This window comes from Parasteatoda tepidariorum, chromosome 9, assembly GCF_982258835.1.
Source record: "Parasteatoda tepidariorum strain Cologne lab strain chromosome 9, Ptep-v5.0, whole genome shotgun sequence".
Lineage (NCBI taxonomy): Eukaryota > Metazoa > Arthropoda > Arachnida > Araneae > Theridiidae > Parasteatoda > Parasteatoda tepidariorum.
Window position 1 is genome coordinate 71,581,215 of NC_141763.1, and position 24,894 is coordinate 71,606,108.

Sequence of the window (24,894 nt, forward strand, 5' to 3'; positions counted from 1 at the left end):
CGCTTTATTCCACATTTTTAATTCTGACGAAGTTATAATTAAAGCTAGAAAATATAATTAAGTCGTTTTCAAATAATCAAAGTAATATAAAAACCCCAAGAAAGATTATTTTTTTAATAAATAAATAAAATCAGCACTGGGAATAATATAAATTTTTTACAACATATAAACAGTAATTGAATCAAATATTACGTTTTATTCCACATTTTTAATTTTGACAAAGTTATAATTAAAGCTAGAAAATATAATTAAGTCGTTTTCAAATAATCAAAGCAATATAAAAACCCCAAGAAAGATTATTTTTCTAATAAATAAATAAATAAAATCAGTACTTGGAATAATACAAATTATTTACAACACATAAACAGTAATTGAATCAAATATAAAATTTTATTCCACATTTTTAATTCTGACGAAGTTATAATTAAAGCTAGAAAATATAACTAAGTCGTTTTCAAATAATCAATGTAATATAAAAACCAAAAGAAAGATTATTTTTTAATAAATAAATAAAATCGGCACTGGGAATAATATAAATTATTTACAACACATAAACAATAATTGAATCAAATATTACGTTTCATTTCACATTTTTAATTCTGACATTAGTATAAAATTAAAGCTAAAAAAATTAAGTGATTTTCCAAGAAAAAGAATCCTCAAGGAAGATAAATTTTTAGCGTTTTTATTAAATGTTATACCAATTAATAAATAAGATATCATTAAATTTAATATATACTAATGACTTAATTAAATGATATATTAAAAACTTGTTCCATAAATTAAAGAAATATTAATAAATTCCATCGAATATGTTAAAACGCAAACTATAATTTTATAAGATCAGAAAATAATCAGAAAAGGTAACGTATTAAATTTATTTAATTAATATCCAATTAAACTTGGTAAGGAAGTACGCTTCAGCTAAAACTAACTTGAATACATGCTACATAAAAAGGTTTTGATGAAGACACAAATATTTAACATATACATAATAAAAATAAATATTTTCCTTTCTGATATTTAACAAAGGCTAAAAACTATTTAATTAAGTACAAAAAATACATTGATCAACAATCAGTTTTTATAATAACTTTTAAAAAAATTGGCAGAAAACTATAAAAAAATTGGAAATTCTTATAAATCAAGGAGTAATACCCAAACAAAATCTGATGTATTTCATTTAAAAATGAGAAGAGGGAGGGGGGAATAAAAACACAAATGATAATTTTTTCAATAATCACAACTGAAGATCTATTTAATTTTAAAACAAGGTATAAAATATATTTAAAAGCCATGAGAAAACTATTTTTAATTATACTCTTCGCAGTGAAAACAGTGGTTTTTAAAGGATGATCTAAGCAATAAAAAATGAGATAGAAGAACAGCACCAATAAATGTAATTGGCTAAGAAAAAGAGGAAGAAAGAATGCCAAACGAATGGGAAAAAAATTTCCACCAAAATAAAACGCAAGAAAACGTTTCCTAACGATATAATCGTAATGCTAGATAGAAAGGGAAAAAAAGGAAGCAGGAATGAAAAACAAAACTTCATTATAATAATTTTTTTTTATTCCATTGAAATTCCATTTTTATTAAAAACGATTGTTTTTCTTTCTTCTAGGAAAGCTTCCTTTCTAACCAAGTTAATTACGAAATATGCATACATTACCAAGGAGTTTAAAATCCCGCCGGCTAAATTTTAAGAAGAATAAAAAAAAAATTTCATCTTTTCTAACTTTATAATTATCTTTCGTCGCTTTAAACAATAAGTAATTAGTTTTAGATGTTATCAACAATGCATAAGTGCAAGCCGTCAGCCATGCATCGCAAATGCTTGAAAAGCAGATAATGTCGAATTAATTACGAACCACCCTTCCTTACACCCTCCTCTGCACTTCAACATTTAATCTAGAGGGAGAAGCGCATATAGAATCTTTTAATCTCAAAATTTTCTTGAACGTGAGTCTTAAGTATTTTCATTCTAGGAGAACTTATTTTTCATCTTTAATTATTATTAAGTTTTTTTTAACAACCTATAAAGCGAGTAAATATGATTTTTGTATATAATTACTGATTGTGATTATGTAACCAGTTTTTATCACAAAAATAACAATAATTAGGGTTTAAGATTTTCATAAAAATTCTAAAAATATTTATTACGAACATATTTTTTGCGTTCATATTAAATACAAAATCTATCTAGGGTAAACCACCCAGTGAAGAAACATTTCATATATATTGATAAAAAATAAGAATTTGAAAGTTTTTCTTTAGATTGATTGGTAACAATAGCTTACTGCCAAACAATAGGAAGTCATCTAGCAATATTTTGGATTAGCTGGTCAAATTGACTTCGCTGGAAAATTTTTTGAATTTGTTATTATCTCTGCAACACCTTGTTTCGTTGAAAAAATTATAAGGTGAATGTTTGTATTTATATGTTTGAAGTGGAATTAATTGCATGTAATAGTATTATTTTTCTCACTGTGAAAAAGAGAATTCAAAATATAGTTATTGAAGTTAAGTTTTATTTTTTTTAAGCATCATAGCTTAATAAAGTACGGAGATAAGGGGGTGTTTATTCACTGGATCATCAAACAATGAAAAACCAGTGAAGGAACAAGTGTTCCTTTACTGTTTTTTTTTTCTAAGTTAATGAAAATAAAAGATAAACTTTAATTTTCTTGTAACTTTAGTGATGTTCCGCATCAAAAGTATGTTAGGAATACGAAAAACAACTTCTAACCAGAGAGGGAACAGGTATGTTCCTTTACTGGGCATAGATTTTCCAGTGAATGAACAGTATGTGTAAATATGTTTACGCTTTAATTTTCAATTCATGATTACAAAAAAAAGTTAACATTTTTCAAGTATTTATATGCTATAATTTCAAGAACAGGCTTGTTTTTAAATATTTGTATGGCTTATAAATTCATAAAGAGCATTAAAAAATAACCAAAATTAAGTGTTCCTTAACTGGGTAATTTTGTGTTCCTTCACTGGTAAGAGCTGTTCCTTCACTTGGTCTTCTTACTACTTGTTATTTGAACCTCCAAGACTTTAAAACAATATTATGTAAGTTCTCCACAATTTTTTTTACATAATTTGCAATTAGTAACAAATATGTTGACATTGTCATTTAACTAAAATTACGAATTTTGAAATTAATATTATTTTTTAAAAGGCAAGCGAAGCTTAAGTGTTCCTTCACTGGTTAGTTTACCCTATTAAGATTAATATCTCTATGCTTGAATGGACTACAAAAGAAAACCTTCTTTTTTCCTTTTTTCTCCTGTATCGGTGTGCTTAAATACGTTGCATTTTTCTAAAATTAAATGGATCAAAATAAATAAACAATAATTACTAATTTATATAGTTAACTAAATATACATTTTATATTCAATACAATAAATAGATGTAAAATTTACAATTAACTTTATTTCGAACTAAAACCGAGATTTGTAGCAATTAATATTTTTAATCATCCAATCCAAACTTCCACACCAGCGGTGTGAGCAACGCTTTAACCAACTGTGGGAACGGAGCGGTAAAGTGTAGTAGCAATTGATTAAAAAAATATATATATAATGAATCCTTAAAATTAATTTAAATGCTAATAATAATGATGAAAATTTTTTTTAAAAAAATCATGAATCTGTGATAGGAAATTTATACTTCCAGTATATGGATAAAAAAAAATTAAAAAAAGAAAAAGTTATGTGAAAGTTGCTTGAATTTTAAAATATTTACGCCGATTTGAAGCAATCACTGATGATTTTAAGTCCATGGTCATATATAAAAAATAAATTTAAATTGAATTTTTTTTTATCTCTTTTAGAAATACATATTTTTTAAAAATCTTTTTATCAGTTTAAGCAGCTATCAAATATACTCATATAACAAAAAGTTAAAAGCATTCATTGAAATAATCGTTTATAGGCAAGATAGATTTTAAAAAAATTAATTGGATTTCGGAAAATTTCATTGCTGAGCACTAGCTCTCATGACAATTGGGATAAAAATGAATCACAAAATAAAAAATATTGAAAAAAATATATCTAAAACATAATAAGTTGAGTAGTAGTTGTTTTTGAAAGTTAATTTGGCTAATACATTCGATGGTATGCAACTTAAATAATTAATTTTAAAAAATGTATAAATATATGTTGGAAGAAAAAAAAACATAAAATTCTTTCATAGAACTGGTACTTTAAAAAAAAATTATGTTCATAAAGGTGAATTTTGGACTGATATTTTGTTTTGTTTTCGTTATTTTAGATCATTTCCTGAACTTAATCATCTAAATAAGAATTCTAAGGTTAAAAAACTGATTGAAATTGTAAAAAATATCAAAACATATAAAACAAATTCTTTAAATAAAACAAAGAAATAAACGAAACCTCATCAACTGTGTAAAAAAATGTTTTTCCTACAAAAACGTCAAAAAAATGCAAAACACATAAAAACGTAGGTAATTGAAATATTTTATTCTAATAATATTTTATTTCATTTCATATTCTTTTTTAATTCATTAAATTAACTTTTAAAATCTTTGTACTTTATTCATGGGCAGACTATCAAACAATGAAAAAAAATAGAGATATAAAACTGCAAAGGGAATTCCGATTTTTAATAGCACAAGTGCAATTTAGTCATGAAAACCTTTGGGGGATATTAAAAATCCAGTTCAATTAATACGAACGAGATAACTAAACGGAAAGCAATGAAAAGAAAAGAAGAAAAAAAAAAGACATTTCAAATAGGAAATGCTAATCGTCAACGGAGCGGAATTATTCATCATTTAATTTTTTTCTCGTTCCCCCTCTCTTTTATAAAACTTCTTTAGAGCAAATAAATACAGAGAAAAAGTATTTTTCCTCTAGCACATTTCATTTTATTTTTTCTCCAGCCACCCCCCCCCCTCCGGAATGTGAGAGGGAGCTTTCTTTTAGTGAAAAAGATTTTATTCACTGGCAAGCTGCCAAGGTTGCTATGACTACTATGAAACTTGTCTTGACGGGTCACGATGTTGATTTTTGCTGAAAAACCAATAAGATAAAACTGAACCCCCAAGAATAAGTTAGAACAGATTTGTTGTAAGCCTTTTGGCGGAAATAGGATATTATTTATTCAATTCAAATGCATGGTGGTATAAATATAACACTAAATATTTTTAACTCCATTGCGTAGATAACCATCGTACTTTATTTAATTCATGCAATTAATAATATATCTACATAATGAGTCACGCTGTGTTTTCTAATAATACTAATAAAAATGAACAAATAAAAAAATAAATAAGGTTAAATGTAAAAAGAGCGAAAATTAAACTTAAGTTGTTGCTTTTCCCCCCCCTTCCATAAGGATAAATTACTACATAATTATTTCGTAACAATTAATTTTAGGACATAAAAATAAAACTAGTTCGTATAGAAAATTATTAAGCATTGTATGGAAAAAGCGTAAATAAAAATATTTACACGCGCGAAAATAAATAACTTAAAAAATAATCAAATACATAATTCTATAACAATTCAGGTATATTTACAATAGTTAAGAATAAAATAATTCTAATAATGGAATTTTTGCATTTATAATAAAAAAATCTTTAATATTAAAATTTTGTAATTTTTTTAATATTTTTGTGGTTAAAATAAAATTTAAAATCATACAAAATAAAAATCCATAATTAAAACAAAATCCTCTATATTTAATATATTTTTAATTAATAAAACGAATTAATTTAAAACTAATTAAAACTACCTTTTTTTATAGAAATGATTTTGAGAAAATAGTCATTTTATCTAATTTTTAATATAATTAAAAAATAATTTTATAAATATTATCAATTACAATATATAATCAACACCATGTATTTATAATGTTGCGTATTTAATTTATTAACTGAAATTATTAAAAAAAATTTAAACAAGAAAGAAAATAAAGAACTGAATATCATAACATATTTTTATTTCCCGATGATAGATCTCAAAATACACATATGTATTTATCAATAACTTAGTGAAGCACTATATATCTATCAATAACTTAGTGAAGAACTGCCTTTTGTTTGGTAAAGAGCTTCTAAACTGGATCTGAATACAAGATAACAAAGGAAAGATCTCGTTTGTTTACTGAAAAGCCCTCTAGAGCAGTAAACCTGAACAAGACCTTTTAAAAAGAAGATATGAATCCCGAGGAAAATCATTTCCCTTTCCTTCTTCAACATTAACGTCAAGGGTTGCTACAAGCGGAACGTTTTTTCAAATGGTCAGAAAAAAACAGTCGCCAAATGAACGTTTGGCAGAAGTTCTTTTTTTCTTCATCCTGTGTTTGTTCGAATCCCATAAAAATTAACAAAAACAAGAAAAATCGATATATTTGTATTTTCGCCATGATAAAAACATGAAATTTTATCTAATTAAAATATTTAAAAAATAAATTAATAAATTAAGTGTTTTGATCAAAATTTAACAAGACCAATATTACAGCACAATTTTGGTAGGGCATTTTTATTTATTTATTTTATCTTTTAACATTCCTAATGCACAGAAGAGAAATAAAATTTTACGTGCCTGATATCAAATGTAACTATAAAAATAATTACCAAATAAAATTATAAAACAAATTTTAACACATTAGACTTGTTATTTATTATATGTTAAAAACATGTTGCATGCTTATACATTGAATTTTTAAACGAATGTTATTTTTTATTTCATTTATTAATATTTATTGATAACGAGAGAGAAAAATTGAAATCAATTTCAAAGTGTGACAAAAACAATATCAACACAATCGATAAAGAAAATATTTTTACCAAAACATAAAATTATAATTCAAGTTGTTAAGAATACAAGAAAAAAGAAAATTTTGAAGAAAATTCTCAACTTAAATATGACATACGACAATATTGCACCAACTCAAGTGAAAAAAAAATGTCTTATTGTATTTAAAAATGTTAAAAATTTTATTTACAAATAAAACAATTAGCAGATAAAAATTCAATTAACGTTGGTAAAAAGACTTTTAATGTACGATACACAATCTCTTAATTCAACATAATGATTAAGTTTTAGTTCACAAATCCTCTTCTAGATGGCGACAATGTAACAAGAATAAGAGCCACAAAATTCTCCCGCTGATAAAAATAATCGTTTGCGTATTTGCAGGTTTCAACCAAAAATGGGTTTTTAAACACAATATTTTAAAAACGGGGCAAAAAAAAAAGGATAACTTTTAAATAAAATAATTTCTCGTTAAAAACTAAATTGACATTTTAAAATAATATTATATTTACTAGTTAATTAGTTTGCAAGATGTATTTATTAATTGCTTATTAAAATGATATAAAGTTTCAGTTTGTTATTTATTAATGCACGCATTGCCAGTTTACTCAACTTAATGCGCTCTTTGTTCAATAATGTTAATTATAACCAATGAATGTTATCTTTTAAATCAAATCATACAGTTAATATTCATATTTATTAAAGAACAAAATGTATTTAACACATATTGCTTTACAATAAGAGACAACGCCAATTAAAAACTCTACTCTCTATGTAATTATCACAATATCAAATAAAGTTAAAATGAAACATGTAAATTTTGTTGCACACAAGAAATGTTAAATTATTGCATATGTCCATGATCAACACTTCATTTTTCTATATGCATGCATTTGATATTATGAATGGAAAAATAGTTTTGACTAAACACAGTAAAAATTTTAAGCTAGAATATGCGGAAGAATACAAATAAATAAAATCATTTTTAAAATCATCTTAGCATTTATTTCCCTTTTAAGTTATGCCGAACTGTATGGAGAGTTTAATATAGTGATGTACCCTCAGGAAATATCAATATTTAAATTAATTTAACAGTAGTAAATATTCTCTCATTACCCAATTGATATTTATCAATATTAATAATTATAACGTATGCGACAACCATTGCTATCGAAAAGATTTGCAATATTATTTGTATTCAGTAGTTATCATGAATTGTATCGAAATATGTATCGAATATATATATAATATTATATATATTTGCTAGTATTTTAATAAATTTGTTAGTATTTTATTAAAAATTATTATAAAAATTAGTAAATTAGTATTTTACTTTTAAGCCACATTTTTTACTTTGCTACACGCCGGTAAGTTTAGTTTCTGCTTTCTTTCATTTCATACTCTTTTTTAACTTATTTATTTTTAGCGATATAGACACATTATAAAGAATAATTTTTATCTTAGGATAATTATTCTTTATTCAGAAATATCGCATTAAATTATAGCAAAAGATGTGTCCTGATGAAGACTTTTGCCTTTTCCCATTAATAGTTTTCTATTTTATATTATTCTATTATTATTTGTATGTATATATATTAGGAGAATAAATTTTAAAATATCATTGTTATGATGTTTAAAAAAATTTTTTATTTAAGATATAAGTTAAAAATATAAATTAGTTATTACCAATTTCCAGATGATTGACATTTAACAGCATTAAATTGTTCATACCCAATAATCAAATCATATAATTTTTATAGATCAGTTTAATTTAAAGCCCATTCCCATGTCGGGCACGGGTTAAGCCCGTTTTTACCTCTAGTAAGCATACAAAACTAAAATGGGGTAAAGAAAAAACATCTTCAGGAACTTGGAAGCAAAACCATCATTTTTCGAGGTCAGATTGTTATAAACGGTAGGTCGGAAGGAAAAGAAGAAAAAAAAAATCAAAAATTCTGCTAAGAGGGAGGGAGAGAGTGAATGAATACAACAGTAACATTTCATTCTTCCCCCTTCGCTCGGTGATGTGGATTAAGGTTAAAATCAGTCAACCGTGATCTAGAAACCGAGTCACTATTTTTCCCGCCTCAATCTTTCGCAAGTGCACGAATGAACAAAAACAATGATTTAAATAAAAATGAGCTGATGAAATGAGAAAGGTGAAAGTAGTTTAATATATTTTAAATGTAAAAAAATAATTCGTAATAGACTACTAATGAAAAATAAATAATTTTAATTAGTAAAAACATTGTTTTTAAAGTGAGGTTTTTTAAGTATTGGATTGTTCAAAGAAACTGTTATTTGTTTCTTCGTTGTTTATTTTAAACGTTAAAAATATTACGATTTTCAATATCATGAGGTTTTTAGTGCAGCTCTTCAAGTTCATGTCATCGAGGTTTGACTTTATATATAAATAAAAGAATTCCACAAATATAACGGTTTTTATTCGTTTAAATTTTTAAATTTTAAGAACAGTGCGAACTATTTAATGAACGGAGAAATTCAAGATTTTTTTTTTAAATGCTAAAAAATAAATAAATCCAACAAAATAATATTAACCAAACCAACTGAATGTTTTTAGAATTCATAAACATTACACTCAAAACAATTTCTCAATGACTCATACATATTAAATTGTCACGACTATTGATTTGTCGATGATAAATTACTCAAGATAGAACTTCTACATTCATTTCAGAAGAAAGAAAAAAAAATCAGTAAGATAAGATAAAATCAATCAGATAGCATTTTCTATAAATAATTGTAATACGTTTAAAAAGGTGCAGCTTTAAATTTTTAACCGAAATACGATTTGCGTTATTTTACAATATCAGCTGGAGAGAAAAAAAATTCAGCAAAATAAAAATATAATCTTTTAAAAAATATACAAATAATCGGATAATTGCAAGTGTCGTCATCGTCGGTAAATCGTGGCATTTGTCAATTCAGAAACCAATAAGGTTCGACGCACACGCGTGACGTCGCTGGCAGGTATCCAATTAAATCTGATTCAAATCACGTGGTTAAGTTTAATCAATTCACATTTCTCGAATCGCAAGTAGTACCCAATTGTAACACGTTTAAAAAAGGTGCGGCTTTAAATTTTTTACTGATATACTTGCATTATTTTACCATATAATTTGTTTAAAAAAAAATACATTGCAATCTATTAAAGAGTGTTTGATTTTAAGTTAGAGATAAAATAACAATCCCATTATTTCATAATAATATATTTAAAGATAGATTATTTAAAGATTGATTGTTATTATATTGATAAAAAAAGTTCTTCAAACCATTACAAAATAAACAGCAATAATTTAAAAACGATAGTATGGAGTCAGAAAGAGCATAATTTGAAAAAGCATTGAAAAGCAACAAAAAAAAAAAAAAAAATTTCTCATCTAGAACACGCAATGCACGACAAGTAAAAAAAAAAGAAAGAAAAACTATCCTTTTAGTATAGAAAAGAACTTGTTTATTTATTTTTCATCTTAGGTTTCATAAGCTCATTTTCGCGTGCAAGTCTTGTCACGGTGATGCATTTTAATTAATTTTTGTAACAAGGCCTTTTGCTTTTGAACTATTTTTTATGTCGATGAAAATGTGTAACGCCAAATACTTTTTAAAATATAACTACATAAAATACTGAATGCTTAGGAGATAAGGGGGGATAAATGAATGTGGAGGGGGAAATTAGCTGATAAGATGGGGGGTTATTCACAAGATTAATCGAACGTGGATAAAATTACCTGAGAGAGGCAAAGTGACTTTTATGGTAAATAAATTCTTATATATATATATATTTATTTTTTGAGTTCAGATTCTTCAAGGGAACGAAGCATAAAATTTAATCCAAATTATTTGATTACATTTTCAATAATTAAAATTTTATTATAACTATAAGTACTTTGGAACTATGTTATGATAGTGATAAAATTATACGTCCGCGGCTAAATACATAATAAAAAAAATTAAAAAAACATACTTAACCCAATTATCATATCAAATTACTAGGAAAACTCTAGGTATGTAGATTTATTTTTAAATATTTAAAACAAATCATGCGGTGTTTTTTTTTAATAATAACTATTGAGAAAAATTAAAAAACCTGTGAAAACAAAAGTATGAATCTTTCACTTTGTTAATTATAATTTTCTTTCAGCGAGTTAAATTGCAATGAACAGAATTGGTAAAATTTTTTATTTAAATTAGAAAGAACTCGTTTTAAATTTTTAATTAATTAAATACAAAATTAAATGAATTATGAAAATTTAAATGTGGTGACAAAAAAATTATATTGAGAAAATTAATAACAACTTAGAACAAGAAATAAATTCATTAATAATGAAATTTTTGAGATAAAAATTCAATTCCAATTCAATTATTTATTCCTCATCTAAAGGCAAAAAAATTTTACACTATTTTTAACATTTTAATTACAATTCACTTTAAAAATAAAATGTGGAAGAATGTTCCTATGTTTAGATAATTTTTATTTTATTACTTAATTAAATCGGTTGGATTTTGATAACGAACAAAACTTATTTGCACCGTTTATATTTAAAATAGGCCTATTCATTTTTAAAATCAAATTACTTAATTCTGAATAATAGTGAATTACAATAATTCATTCAATTTATATAAATCTAATACACTAACAAAAATATTACTTTCTACGTTAAATAAATCATTTTGGTAATTAATGAATCAGAAATTTGCAAATTTATCAAATTAACTTGTCAGAAATAACGGAAAAAACATGTGCACTTAAATTAATCTAAAATGAATAATAATTAAATAAATAAAAAAACATCAAATATAATTTATGACGACCTAACAATTCGCTAAGGGTTATTTTTTAAAATATATATATTTATACAATAATAAAGCACCAGAATATTTTGTAAAGCTTCACTAGACTTCCAGGAATAAGCTACAGTAAAGAAATAACACAAAGAAAAAGGAATAGCTTATTTCGTGCAGCGGTTGCCATAACAACGTAGAGTAAGAAATAAAAGAGGTTTCTATTCTAGCAAATATCTTTCTCTTTTTTTTCCGACTTTACTCGAGAATATAATTACTATGCAGCCGCATAATAGAATAAGTTTTCTTTGGTGAAATCTTCAAGGTCCGATAGCTTCTTTAAATAGCATATGTTTAAAAGACAGAGGGTTAAGATTATGTATTTATGAATTGAGAAGCTGAGGTGAGATTTATAGAATAGCTTTAAAAAAAGGTTTTTGGCAATAAATTTAAGGCGCTAGTTCGGCTGTGTGTGCAAATGGCTTATTTTAATGTCACTATTTTTATGAAAATGAGTTTTGGGACGTCATTATTTACATAAAATAATATGAGTGAGTAAATATTCTCCTTAATATAAATTATTGTTTTAAATTAATGAATTTAAATCTGCCTTTATTACTGATTACTAAAGAAGTAATAATTCAATGAGAATATTATTCATGCAAATATTAAAAATTAGTTTCTTCTTCTTTAAATATTAAGTTACTTTTACTCCAGTTTAAAAATAAACAATAGACAGAAATATAATAATCATGTGTCGTTTTTCATATTCGTTGTCAACTGCGGCTTTCGAATGATTTGTCACCCCGAAAAGTTCGTGTTCGTTAGGGGAAAAAAGAATTAAAATCATTGCAAAATAAGTATTATTCATTGAATCGCTATCTCAAAAAATTGCGTCAAAAAATTTGTGAAAATAACACGAGTAAACACAAACTTTGAGTAGCAAGCCAATTACTACGTCTTATTTTAAACGAAAACAAAATAGTAAATGGTAAAATTAGAAAACGATTCTGAAAACAACATCACGTATAGAATTGTTCGCTCAAAAATTACGTTTTTTCCTCCAAATTTCAATCATTGTTTTAATAAATATAAGACACACACACACAAAAAAAAAATTAATAGCAACAAAATCTAGCTAGTATGTCTTATTTTATCTAAAAAACATTATATAAAAAATTTGTTAAAAAAATTTTATGATTGAAGAATAATTTAGAATTGTTTACGTCAAAAATAGTGTTAATTTTTTGCACTTAAAAACATTGGTTAATAAAAAAAATAAAAGACTCGTTAAGGCTTATTTTGGGTAGCAATGGTTTATGAGGGGCGCAAACATAAAAACGAATAACACATATATCAAAAAATACTTCCCTAAATACTGAATGCCCTAATGATTCCCCACACACAGGAATGAGGGAAAGCAGTTAATGCATTTTTAATAACTTCAACGTAAATCAATCAATCAATTTATCAAAAAGAAGACTGCAAGAAAATAAAAGGGAGATTTTGAAACATTTAGGGATGATCATTTAAATTTCAGATTTAAAATGTAATCAATAAATACATTAGAATAATCCTATTCGTTGCACGTGACATACAAATCAAGATAAATTAATCTTGGTTGGGGAGGGGGAGGAAAATCGCCGTTGGCGTGTCAGAAATCTATTGCAATTTCCCATGAATGAAAAGAGTACCCCCCCCCCCTGCCCCACAATATAGAACGAGCAGCGTCAAAGAGGGATAATATCCATAGAATATCTTTGGTGCATTGAAGATTATACAGTTATTAATTTAAATGTATTTGTAAATAAATTTAGCATATAAACCATTTACTTTGAAACAACACTATTAAGTAACTAACTATTATAATTTCACAAATTAATTCCTTACATTAGACAATAAATTAGAATTTAACTTGATAAAATCAATTATTTTTTGGGCAAATTACAGAAAAGTTTTCTGCGTAAAAATGAAGAACTCAGATCAAAGTTTTTCTTATTATTACCCAAAATAAAAAATTATTTTTTTTTATATTATGTATAAATGTAGACTGTCAATAAGTATCTACAGCAGGGAGATAAAAAAAATGTTGTTAATGTTACTTTGATAATGAAAAAGTATTAAATGACAATTATAAGGAACAGTAAAGATTCCAGTATGCCACGAAATCTTTTGCTGAATTCCTGAAATTTTAAATTATAACACTGAATTTGACTCCGGAAATTTTAAATATATATTTATAAGCACAATTATTGGCTGTATAAATACAGTCAAACAATAATAAGCCTTTCAAGTAATATTTTTAAAAATTTTAAGCAAATAAAGAAATTTAAATCGATCATTACTTTATGTGAATGTGTTAGTTGTCGAAAATATAAAAAATTAGTATTTATTAAATAAGAATCAAATCATTTTAATCAATATATGAGACAATTATTTTAGACTAAAGAAAAAGAGGATATACTAAGCGATTAAATTAAACATTAATAATCACACACACACACAAAAAAAAAGGTTAGCGTTATAATCAGCAGAAGAAAAAGAAAATTTTTTTTAAGCCAAACAGGACTCGATAAGCGTTTTAACTATAAATTTCTCAACTAATGTATTTTTCATTCAAAAATTCGTATGTTCTATGTCTTATACTCTACAAATTATAAGTTAAATTTTAAAAAAAATTATAACCAACATATTCAGAAAACAGCAAATAAAAATACATGTTGGAATTGGAGCTTTCCAAGATTATTATTTCATTTATAAACACTGAAGTTATATCTCACATACAAATAGTACATATGTACTAATAATTATTTTATTTCTCAAAAAGTCATATTCATATATTTCTAATTATCAACTCGTATATTCCAAATTTCTATTTTTCTTATTTCCGCAACTGCAGAAAATAGAACGAGAAAAAAAATCTCATTGTTGTTTCCGAATCAAAAACTATCACGCTATACTTTATTGAAAAGCCTTTTGCTTTCAAAATCAATGCTCCAGGAACGCTGTTTAAAAAGAATAAATAAGCTTAAGGGAACGACTTAAAACCATCCTCCGAAACGGTAAACTGCGCCAAAAGAGAAGCGAAAGGAACATTTCATCTATGATGGAAGACATTTTTATTGATTTTGTAATCTATCAGGTGAATGTTTTGAAAGGATGGGAGTTGGAATAAGTGGCGAATATATTGGCGTCTTTATCGCTGGCGTAAGTTTTAACGCCAAATTTTAGAGAAGTTTCGAGGAGGGAAGTATCGATTTTAATGCAACGAATAATTAAGCCTTTAAATTCATACGAACAATTTACTCTTAACCTACTCTCTAGAATGCAAGTTAACTTAATTTATCTTGTTTACTAATTAATAAATTAAAACCTTTGTGTAATATTACTCTGATAAATAACAACCTCGAATGAATTAATACTTTTAAAAATATATATTATAAAGAATGGTGAATTCAGTATTCGAAAAATCCCAGCAAAAACATTAATTTTGTTTAAAAATATTGGGGATAACAAGAGATATTAAAGCAAAAAATTTAACCCCAAAAATCTTCTAGCAACTTCAATCATAACTACTTTTATCCTACTATCAACAAAATTCATGACAGTTATTTTAATATTTACATTTCAAGTTCCAAGCAACTAAATTTTATTTAAAATAAATTTACTAAAATTGGGTATACTATAGCCTACGTCACAGATCGTGTTATTCCTACTAAATTTAACTAGCAAACAGCATTTTCTGCGAACCTGACTCCAACAACAAGTAAAAGCATCAAACGAAGTGTCTTGTTAATAAGTCGCTACTCGCCGGGTTGGAATTGTATTAGTCTAGTTCCTTTGGAAATAATTTATATTGTTGTTTTACCGAAGTTTATGAATTTAGTAAACATATTTAAAACTAAGTTTATTAATTAAACTAAAAGGTAAATGTTATTCCTAGTAAGTGGAAGTAGTTGTGCTTTTTTCATATTATACCCAATTATTAAACGAAACGCACGAAAATATTTAATACTCTGAAAATATTCAAACTTTGATCAAAACTGGAAATATTATAATAATTTTAATTATTTAATTATGTAAATAAATTCACACGAACACAGAAGATAGAAAATGTTTCGAAAATAGGGTCAAAGAAAAAGACATCGATAATTAATGCAGCGTGTCTTGTTTATCCGAATAAATATACTTAATAATAAAATTAGTTGAACAAGTCTCGAATAAAAGAAAAACGAGCAGCAAACATAATTTGAAACAGGATGAGGACAACTTATTCTGGAAAAAGAGAGACGCAATTTCGAATTCTAGTCATTAAATAAACCACAAAAAACAGCTGAAAATGACGAAGCCGTTCTAACATTGAAACAGTGACTAATAACTTCATAGAGGGCGCTAACGACAGATGAGGGAGAAAAAATGAAATCTTGAATAATAGGCATAACAAGTCCAATGCCGCTGGCTCACTAAATAGAAAATTAATTGCGCGGTTTAAGTGGATCAAACCACCGGTTAAATTTTAAACGAGTGTTTAAATGGGCATAAAATTTGAGATGTTCTTTCACTATAAAGGAAAAAATAAAATCGTAATTTATTTTTCCCTTGCAATAAATTTGGCGAGGAAAAGATTGAAGAGAAAGATTGATGTTAAAATCACACGACATCACATCGATTGACGAGGTGAAATTGCAAAAATCTGGGTCAGTTAATATAAACAATCGAACCAGGAGAAAGCTTTTTTGTTTAATGATAAAATAATTCTTGGTTAGTATTTTTTGTTCATTACAAAACATTATTTTATTTGATATTGATAAATCGGGAAAGCCAATAAAAATGACTATTATTATATGCATTTAATTTATTTTATATTATTATACCCCAGTAAAAAATGTAAGATTTTTTTTAAAGTTATATTCTTTTATTTCTTTGCTCTGATTAAGAATTTAAAAATTAATCACTATTAAACAATAAAAAAATTGTGCAATTATAAGTAAAGCAATGGTACCGAAAGCAATTGGGGAAAAAAATGAGAAAGCAGATATGTTCCCAAGTCAAATAATAATAATAAATAATAAAAAAAAAAAGAAATATCAATAATAATCGGTTTCATGGCACGGATATAATAATAACAATGACAATACAAAAATTAACTAACTATTTCACGGATATAATAATAAAAATGCAGAAAAACCCAATTTAAAAAATAAAAAAAAAGAAATTATTTTACTTTTACTTTACAGCTAAATGAATTTTTTCTTTTAAGTTTCTATCAGCGATAACAACTGATATATTTTTACGAGAATTGTTCTTTACTTTGGCTCACAGATATCTGCCTCACATTAAAGACATACGTTAAATAAATGCTTTTTTAGGAGAAGAAAAAAAGAGAGAGACCCCTTATACAAAAACGCAAAAAAAGGCTTAACATTTAAACACAATTCCACAGTTTTGAAACAAATTAATTAACATTAATATCTAGAACGCAGACGATAATTCCACCATTTAATGGATCTTTCATATTCGATTATCATCAGCGGGAATTCGGGTACTTTACTTATTCACCTGGCTCCCTTTACACATCAAGGGTGGGGGGAAATAGAACGGAAAAGTTCTATAACTGCCGCTAGTGTAATCTAGTGTGCAATGTATTCATGCACCTGGCTTTCATTTTCCTCACGCGACAAAAATGTGGTTATAATGAAAATGATCCCCATCCCCCTTCGATTCTTTTTAGAAGATAAAAGTCGGTGCAGTTGGAATATTTATAAGGTTAGTATGTTGTGTTTAACAGAATGTAATATATATTGCGTATTAAAATTTAAAGTAAGGATTTTTAACAGGGATTCTTTAAGAGTACATTTGCTAAGGCTTAGTTACTAATTCAGAAATTTAAATCTTGTTGATGCTACACAGTTTGCCAGGTGCTAGAAGTTTACACAAAATAAATTTTATTTATTATTATAATTAAAATTTCTTTAAAATAAAATTTATGCAGTAAATTTTTAACATTAAAATAAATAAAGGATATATTTTTATTAGTTTGAATCATGGTGAAAATTAAAATATTACGTGTAATAAGAAATTTTAGTTCTCAGAATAAAAATAACAATGAGTAATAGAATCTTAAACCAGAAGAATTAAATGAATAGAAATTTAGACACTAGTCAAAAGTCTATTAAATGCGTGAAGCAACCATTAAGGATAGAATAAAGACCATTTAGTGAGAAAGAAAGATTCGCATTAAAAAAAATTTGGGTGAAAAAAAAAAGCATTAGAGAAACTTTAACTAAAATAAATAAAAACAGACACTTTAAAGCTGCAACCATTGATGAAAGATTGGCTCACTGTAGTTGGCATTCTATCAACTGCGGTTTAAACACAAAGATTTCGAAAGGTTGTTGTTCTTTTAAAAATCATGGCAAAAAATCGTATAAGAAGTAGCAGCGTTAACATTAAAACTATAATTTGAAAACCAAAAATTCATTTTTTTTAAAATTGAGAGCTTAAAACTAATAATTATAATTCAGGCTTTTTAAATACACTGGCTCAATGTTGTTCGTCATCTAGTCAACAAAGGGTTCAAATACTATGATAAAAGCGAATTAATTAAAAATTACTTCCGACTTTTTCTTATCTTATCTTTCAATTTCGTAAAAGTTTTCTTTACATAATATTTTTTTAGACTATAATAAACTATTCAATATAGAAAAATGCGTCCAAAAAAAAAATCTTCATCTTTCTTTGTATATTTGAAACAAACTTTTATTTACCAACAATAAATTAATCATATTAAAAATAAACTAAAACATGCTAATAAGTTCGAATTGATATTTTGAGTAGAAAAAAATTAAGTCACATGTAAAATTTTATAGGACTTATTTCTATATCAACTTGTTTTTTATCCAACTGTTAAAAAACTGATCTCTATAGAAGCTGAACTAGACTTGTTACAATTTTGTCTTATTTATAGAAAGCTTCAATAAATAATAATACATAATAATTTATTAAATGAAACTCATACAATACAGATTACTAGGTATACGTACTAAAAAACTTAGATCACATGAACTACATGAGCAAAAGTAATTAGAATAGCAATTCTTCGTATTTATTTTAAAATTGAAAAAGAAAGAAAAAAAAAATATTTTTTTTAAATATATTATTTCAGCAAAGAATTTATTAATTCTTATTTTCTCTGAAAAATAAGAAATGAAAACAATCAGTACCAAACCAAACCTGAGCTGTACACATTAATAAAGTATGAAATACAGAAAATATAATAAATTCAATATCAAATAACACAGCAACTTTGAAATCTGATTTATTAACAGAAGCAATTAAAAAAAAAAGACGAAAAATCACAGATTTACTAAAACAAGGGGGTAAAAAAATATTAAAAAAAAAAAGCATTTTAATAGTAAAAAATAATAGAATTTTTAATTGTAAGAAAACTAAAACCTATGATGATTAAGGGAATATTCATTAACCCTTTAAAGCAGAATTTTTATTAAACATAATTTTTTCTCTCATTATTTTGTATTAATTTAGGTCAAAATAAATAGAAAATACAATATTTAACATTTTAATAATTTATGGTTATGAAATACTACATGAAACACAGATTTGCGATAAAGATAAAATCTTACAAATTCCAAAGATGGCTCACTACTAAACAATAATTTTTTTAAAATTTGTACTACTATATTTGTATTGTTTCAAACTACTTTTCATTGGAATTTATATTTTAGTACAAATATTATTCCGATAATCTAACAAATTTTCTTAGTAACTAGTACTGTTTTTGTTTTTCTAATTTAAAAATTATACCCTTGAAATTAAACCCTAGAAAAAAATATATAAATGGGACAGCGGTGACATATCAGCATTAAAATGTTGAAGTTTTGCAGAAAATGCTACGTTTCTTGTGTGTACAACATTGGACAAAGCATCAACGTAAATGCACAAAAACTTCAGATTCTATAAATCCTTCTTAAAAAATAAATAAATAAACCAACCAGAATTACTACTTAACTAAATAAAATCACAAAGCAGTTTAAATAAAAATGATTTTATACAATATTTAAATAGGAATACTATCGATGAAAATCAATAAAAAGTTAAATATTATTTAAATTCTTAGAATAACTAATTATAAGTTTGTTCTGAAAATAATAGACACAAATCGCGCTTGTATTTATAAGCCAGAATCAGTTAAAAATCTCAAGGGGTTTTGTCTTCAACACAACTCTCAAATTGAGAATAATAAAATACATCAGCCTACCATTTCAAGCAGAATGTTTAGCACGGACGAGGGAAAGATTTTAACGCAGAGCCATGACGACATCAATTTAGAAAGAAAAAAAAAAAGAATCGATAAAATCTGAAACTGAAAAGGAAGGACAAATACGTTTGTTTGTAGCGAAGAAAAAATGACGTCAAAGAAAAAGGTATATAAATTTAAAAGGTTCTCCCCATTTGTAATCAAGATTCTACGAACATTTTTGTATCGCCTGTTTACGTGAGCTACTTTGATTCGTTATCCTTGGATGAATTTCAGAAGCTCAGTTGTCATAGCAACCGGGGGAAATGAATTTGGGTTAATGCAAAGTGATTACTCGAGGAAGCAGGAGTACTGAACATAAGTATATACGGTTTTTTACTTTTTAAACACGATTTAGAATTCTTATAAAAACATTTGAACGCAATAATTCTTCACTTAAGAGGGCTTAATTTAGGCCATTCTTTTGTGGAACTTAGAAAGAGTTTACGGGCATTTAAAATTCCTTTAAACGTTTTAATTAAGAAAAAAAAATAAGTGCAAAGAATCTGCATACTTATAAATATGCAACCATTTCATAATTGAAACTTTCAATAAAATATCCATTATTTATACAAAAAAATAAAATTCTTACTAAATATACAAACAATTCAAAAACTTAAATTGTCAAAACACGTTAAAAATTGTAAATAAATAAAATTCGCCTAACTCTTAACTTTTAGATTTGTAGAAATAATAATTAAATAGTAGGTTATAATATTCTTTACATATACATGGAAGAAATTGATTAAATTTAGCTTTTAAGTTTTTTCGCAATTTATGAGCTTCTGCTAAATATTGAATAATTTGAAATCCTAAAATTTTTCTTGATGTGCTCCATTTTGAGGTTTTTTTTAAAATTATATTAATATTTTAGAACAAAAAAAAATCATTTTTAACTTTTATTTTCATGAAAAGCTTTAGCTAGAGGTTGTTTAAGAAATAAACAAGCACTTCAGATGCTTTCCCCTCCTCCGGCAATAAAGTCAAAAAAGGGTAAGTAAGCAAAGTTACACAATGCTTACGTGAAACACTAAATTCAAGCAGAAAAAGAAATTCTTTGAAATTTTTTTTTATTCTTTTGAATCGAAAATAAATTTACATTTAAAAGTAAATCCTGTGTAAATATTAGGAGGAGTAACAGTAAAATTTGTTTATTTTTCTGACAAAGTGGAAAGAAATCCAATATCATTAAAATCCTTAATAATAATCAATAATTGGTTTAACATATATATCCATGAATATAAATTAATTAGATTTTAGACATAAAAAAATACAAAAAATATTAAACAGATTTGGGAAAAAGAAAAATAAGGAAATTAAAATTTTATCCAAATTAATAGTTGTTTTAAAATAAGAAGGGTGGATAGTCAGTAATCATTTACAATTGATAAGTATAAATCAAGCATATAGTTAATGAAAAAATATTGGAAATACAATAATACAGAATTTCAAATAATAATTAAAGCGATCAATACAATTTAATTTGAATCCACTATAAAATTAATCCACTGTGCATTTATATTTAAATAAGAATTCAAAATTATAAATCTTATTAATTAATATGAATTCACAATAAAAACGTATTCTTCAAATTTAATTAAAGTCGCTTGATTTAAAAAAAGAGCAAATTAAAAGTTTGTAGCAAGAGCAAAAATTATCAGAACGCTTCCTGTCTCCAGTATTCCTTAAAAGTATGTGTAAAAATAAGAAAGAGATAGCAAGTCCAGTCAGGAAGTAGATATTTCCTGATAGAAATAAACTACGTCTATCTTTATCTTATAAAGTTGGTAGGCAAAATATTTAAGGATGAACAAATCACAACAATAACTTGAATTGAATAACTTGAACAATAACAATAACTTAACAAAAAATTAAGACAACACGTAACAAGAAAAATCAGAATACATTAAGCCAATCGTAATTAAGTTTTCTGATAAAATAAAACAAAAAGAATACTAAGGAATAAATTCTATTATTTTATGGTCTTTCTTTTACTTAGTGTTTTATTTATTATTTAAGTAATTCGATTTTTAAGCTTTATTTAAATTTTAAGTAGTTTGATAAATAAATGAAATCAAATATCAAGTATGCATTTAAAAGGCTAATATATGATAATTAAATATTCCTTAAAGTTAAACGATTTTTTAATATTGCAAAGACATTTAAATTTTAGAAAAAAAAAACTAAATCAGGCAATGAACTGCAGAAATTAGAAATTACCAAAACCAAGCTTACGTAATATTTAAATGACTCATTAACTCTTTGACGCAGATGGAACAACGCTGTCCATTTTGTATATTTTTTTCGAACTTTCGAACTAGAAATAAAAATATATTTTGGTATTTTTTAATTATTATATATTTTTTAATATTTTATTTTTTAATTATTTTTTAATTACAGTCTGATAGTTACAAAAAAAATCTGTTAGATTATTTGAATTACATTTGTGCTAAAATATAAAATCCAAAAAAAAAGTAGTTTGAAACTTCAAAAATTTATCAATAATTGATTTTGTAAATTAAAAGAAATTTTTACAATGAATAATTGTTTTCCTTAGATCTAAATAATTTTAAATAAGAGCAATTTGAAAAATTATTGTTTGGGAGTGAGTTGTGTTCGAAAGATTTTAGCTTTAACGAAGAAAAAAAAAAAAAAGACACCTGTGTTTCGTGTTGTATTTCATAGACATAAATCATTAAAATTGAATAGAAAAATTAGTGCGATAAAAAACTTCACAAATTTTTTAAAAAAATAATTACTTAAATAATTTTAATTTTGAGGTGTGAAATATATTACTATAACTTTAAAAACAGACTATTTGGGAGTCAGTCCAATTTAGAATATTTGAAGCTGTTTACTACTACAATTATTAACAAAAAAAATTTTTTAGTTCTCTAAAACAGAGTGGATTATTTATTAATTAAGCTTAAAAAATGAATTCTTGTAATATTTTATCGATACTTATTTATACAAAGGTTGAAAAATAATACAATTGAAAAAATACATTTGAGGACTAATTTTTTTAAATTAAATTTTATTTTTGCGCAGTAACCTCAATTATTTAGCAATCTAATAAAAGCATATTAAAACTTAATACGTTGAAAAGACAATTAAAATAATAGCTAATACTTTTTCAAACACGTCTGCCGAAAAACACAAAATCTCTATTAAAATGCATCCAATCTAGAAATAAATGACCAAAATAAAAACATGACCGCTCAAAAACTACCCGAAATACATACGCTGCACGTATTTAGGGGGGGGGGGACAGACATTGCACGCGACATAAAAAACAATAAACTATAACACACAATCATATATTGACCCATTTTATAAAGAGTTTAGAAAGCTAAGGAAAAGGCCATTGTGTTACAGAATCATTACCAAAGATTACAAACCAGTTTTTTTCCGAAGCGAAAACAATTCTTAAAAGTAATCACCCCCCCCCCCTTCTTGTGATGAGAGTAATTGTACAGGAAAAGAGGGAAAAACAGGTAGCAAGAAAAGGTTGAAAATGAACTGGCCGTGACCCAGGCAGCCAAAAGGGAGAACGCCTGCCAATATTGTCCTCGAATAGAAGTTTCTATTGTTGTTTTGTCGCCAAGAACGAAAAGTACGGATGATTGATGTTCTAAAAATTAATAGCTAGAGGGAATAAAAGGGAATAAGAATAAAAGAAAATAATTCCTTAATTTCTTTTGAATTATGGGTTTGGTTCAATTGAAAGCGTTCAATTCATATATTTAATTAAATTTAAATTTTTAAAACATTAATAAAAAAAATTCTTATATTTAAAGCCTATAAACAAAAAATTTAAAAGAGCAGAATAAAAATAACAAAGAGTAGAATTGAAAATCCACCATCCACTACATTCAAATAATAATTAAATTAAAATAATGAATAGTTGAGTGATATTAGTGAAAAAGTTGCAAGAAAAAAATTGTAATTCTTTAAGGTGTGTTACTGGCAATTCTTCTGAGGTACTTCAGTTTCAAAAAATGAAGTACCTTACGAACACAAAATAGAAACTTTGGTTTGTTTATACAATTTTTAAAATTAGCAAATATGGGTTAAGTATTAAACAAACATCATTGTTTTTATAAGCGCAATTTGGATTTTAGCAAAATTCCACGATTTTTTGGTGGAGAAATAAAAATAAAAACAAAAAATAAATTTTAAAAAAATAAGAGTTTGGAAATGTTTTATAAGGTCTGTTCAAATATTATATATTTATAAAAGGGCTTGCGATTTTCTTATTTTAACTCACAAAGAGCAACGAGTATGGCAATGTTTACATAAGGCATGAAATAACCTTTATCGAAAAAAATATGTCTGGTGATTGTGAGACTGTATTTAGAGAAAGAAGTCATATTTTATTTCGAACACATGCGAATGGGAATATTTTAGCGATTTGATTATTTTTGGTTCGAAGGTGAAAAGGGGTTTAAAATAATAAAAAAAAGCCTAATATAATATTTTAAAAGCTTCCGAGAAAAAAGATCTTGTAAAAAATGTTATAATATTCATTTATTTCCACAGAATTTAGAGAATTTTAAGCTCGAAAGAAGTAATTGACAAGCCAGGGAATTACTCGTAATCTACTTCGGAAAAAAATCTACGTAACTTGGAACAAATTAGTGAAATTATTAGAGTTCAGTAAGCTAATAGCATGAAATGGTAGGAAACTTAGACAATTATAACACTACATAGTACAATAATCCTTCTAAAAAAATGGCAACAGTAATTAATTTATAAAAGTTCAATAGTTAAGACACGAAAAAAAAATATTCAACTAAATTAACATAAAATTTTAACTTCTAACGTTCCGGATGTAGGTATTATTACAATGATTAATTATTTATGTTTATAAAATTAATTGCAATTAAATATACTGCAAGCATGACAACGAAAAGCGTAACAAAAATAATAAAATGATTTTAGCGATCTTGTGCGTAGTATTTGACCCAATAAATGAAAGCGTCA

The 24,894-nt window shown here is 25.5% G+C and overlaps 1 protein-coding gene across 2 annotated transcripts in view; it reads right to left on the minus strand.

Moving 5' to 3' along the window:
* LOC107446878 (uncharacterized) overlaps nucleotides 1–24,894 on the minus strand; it is an 84,506-nt gene that overhangs the window by 20,137 nt on the left and 39,475 nt on the right. The gene's annotated exons all lie outside the window — the stretch shown is intronic.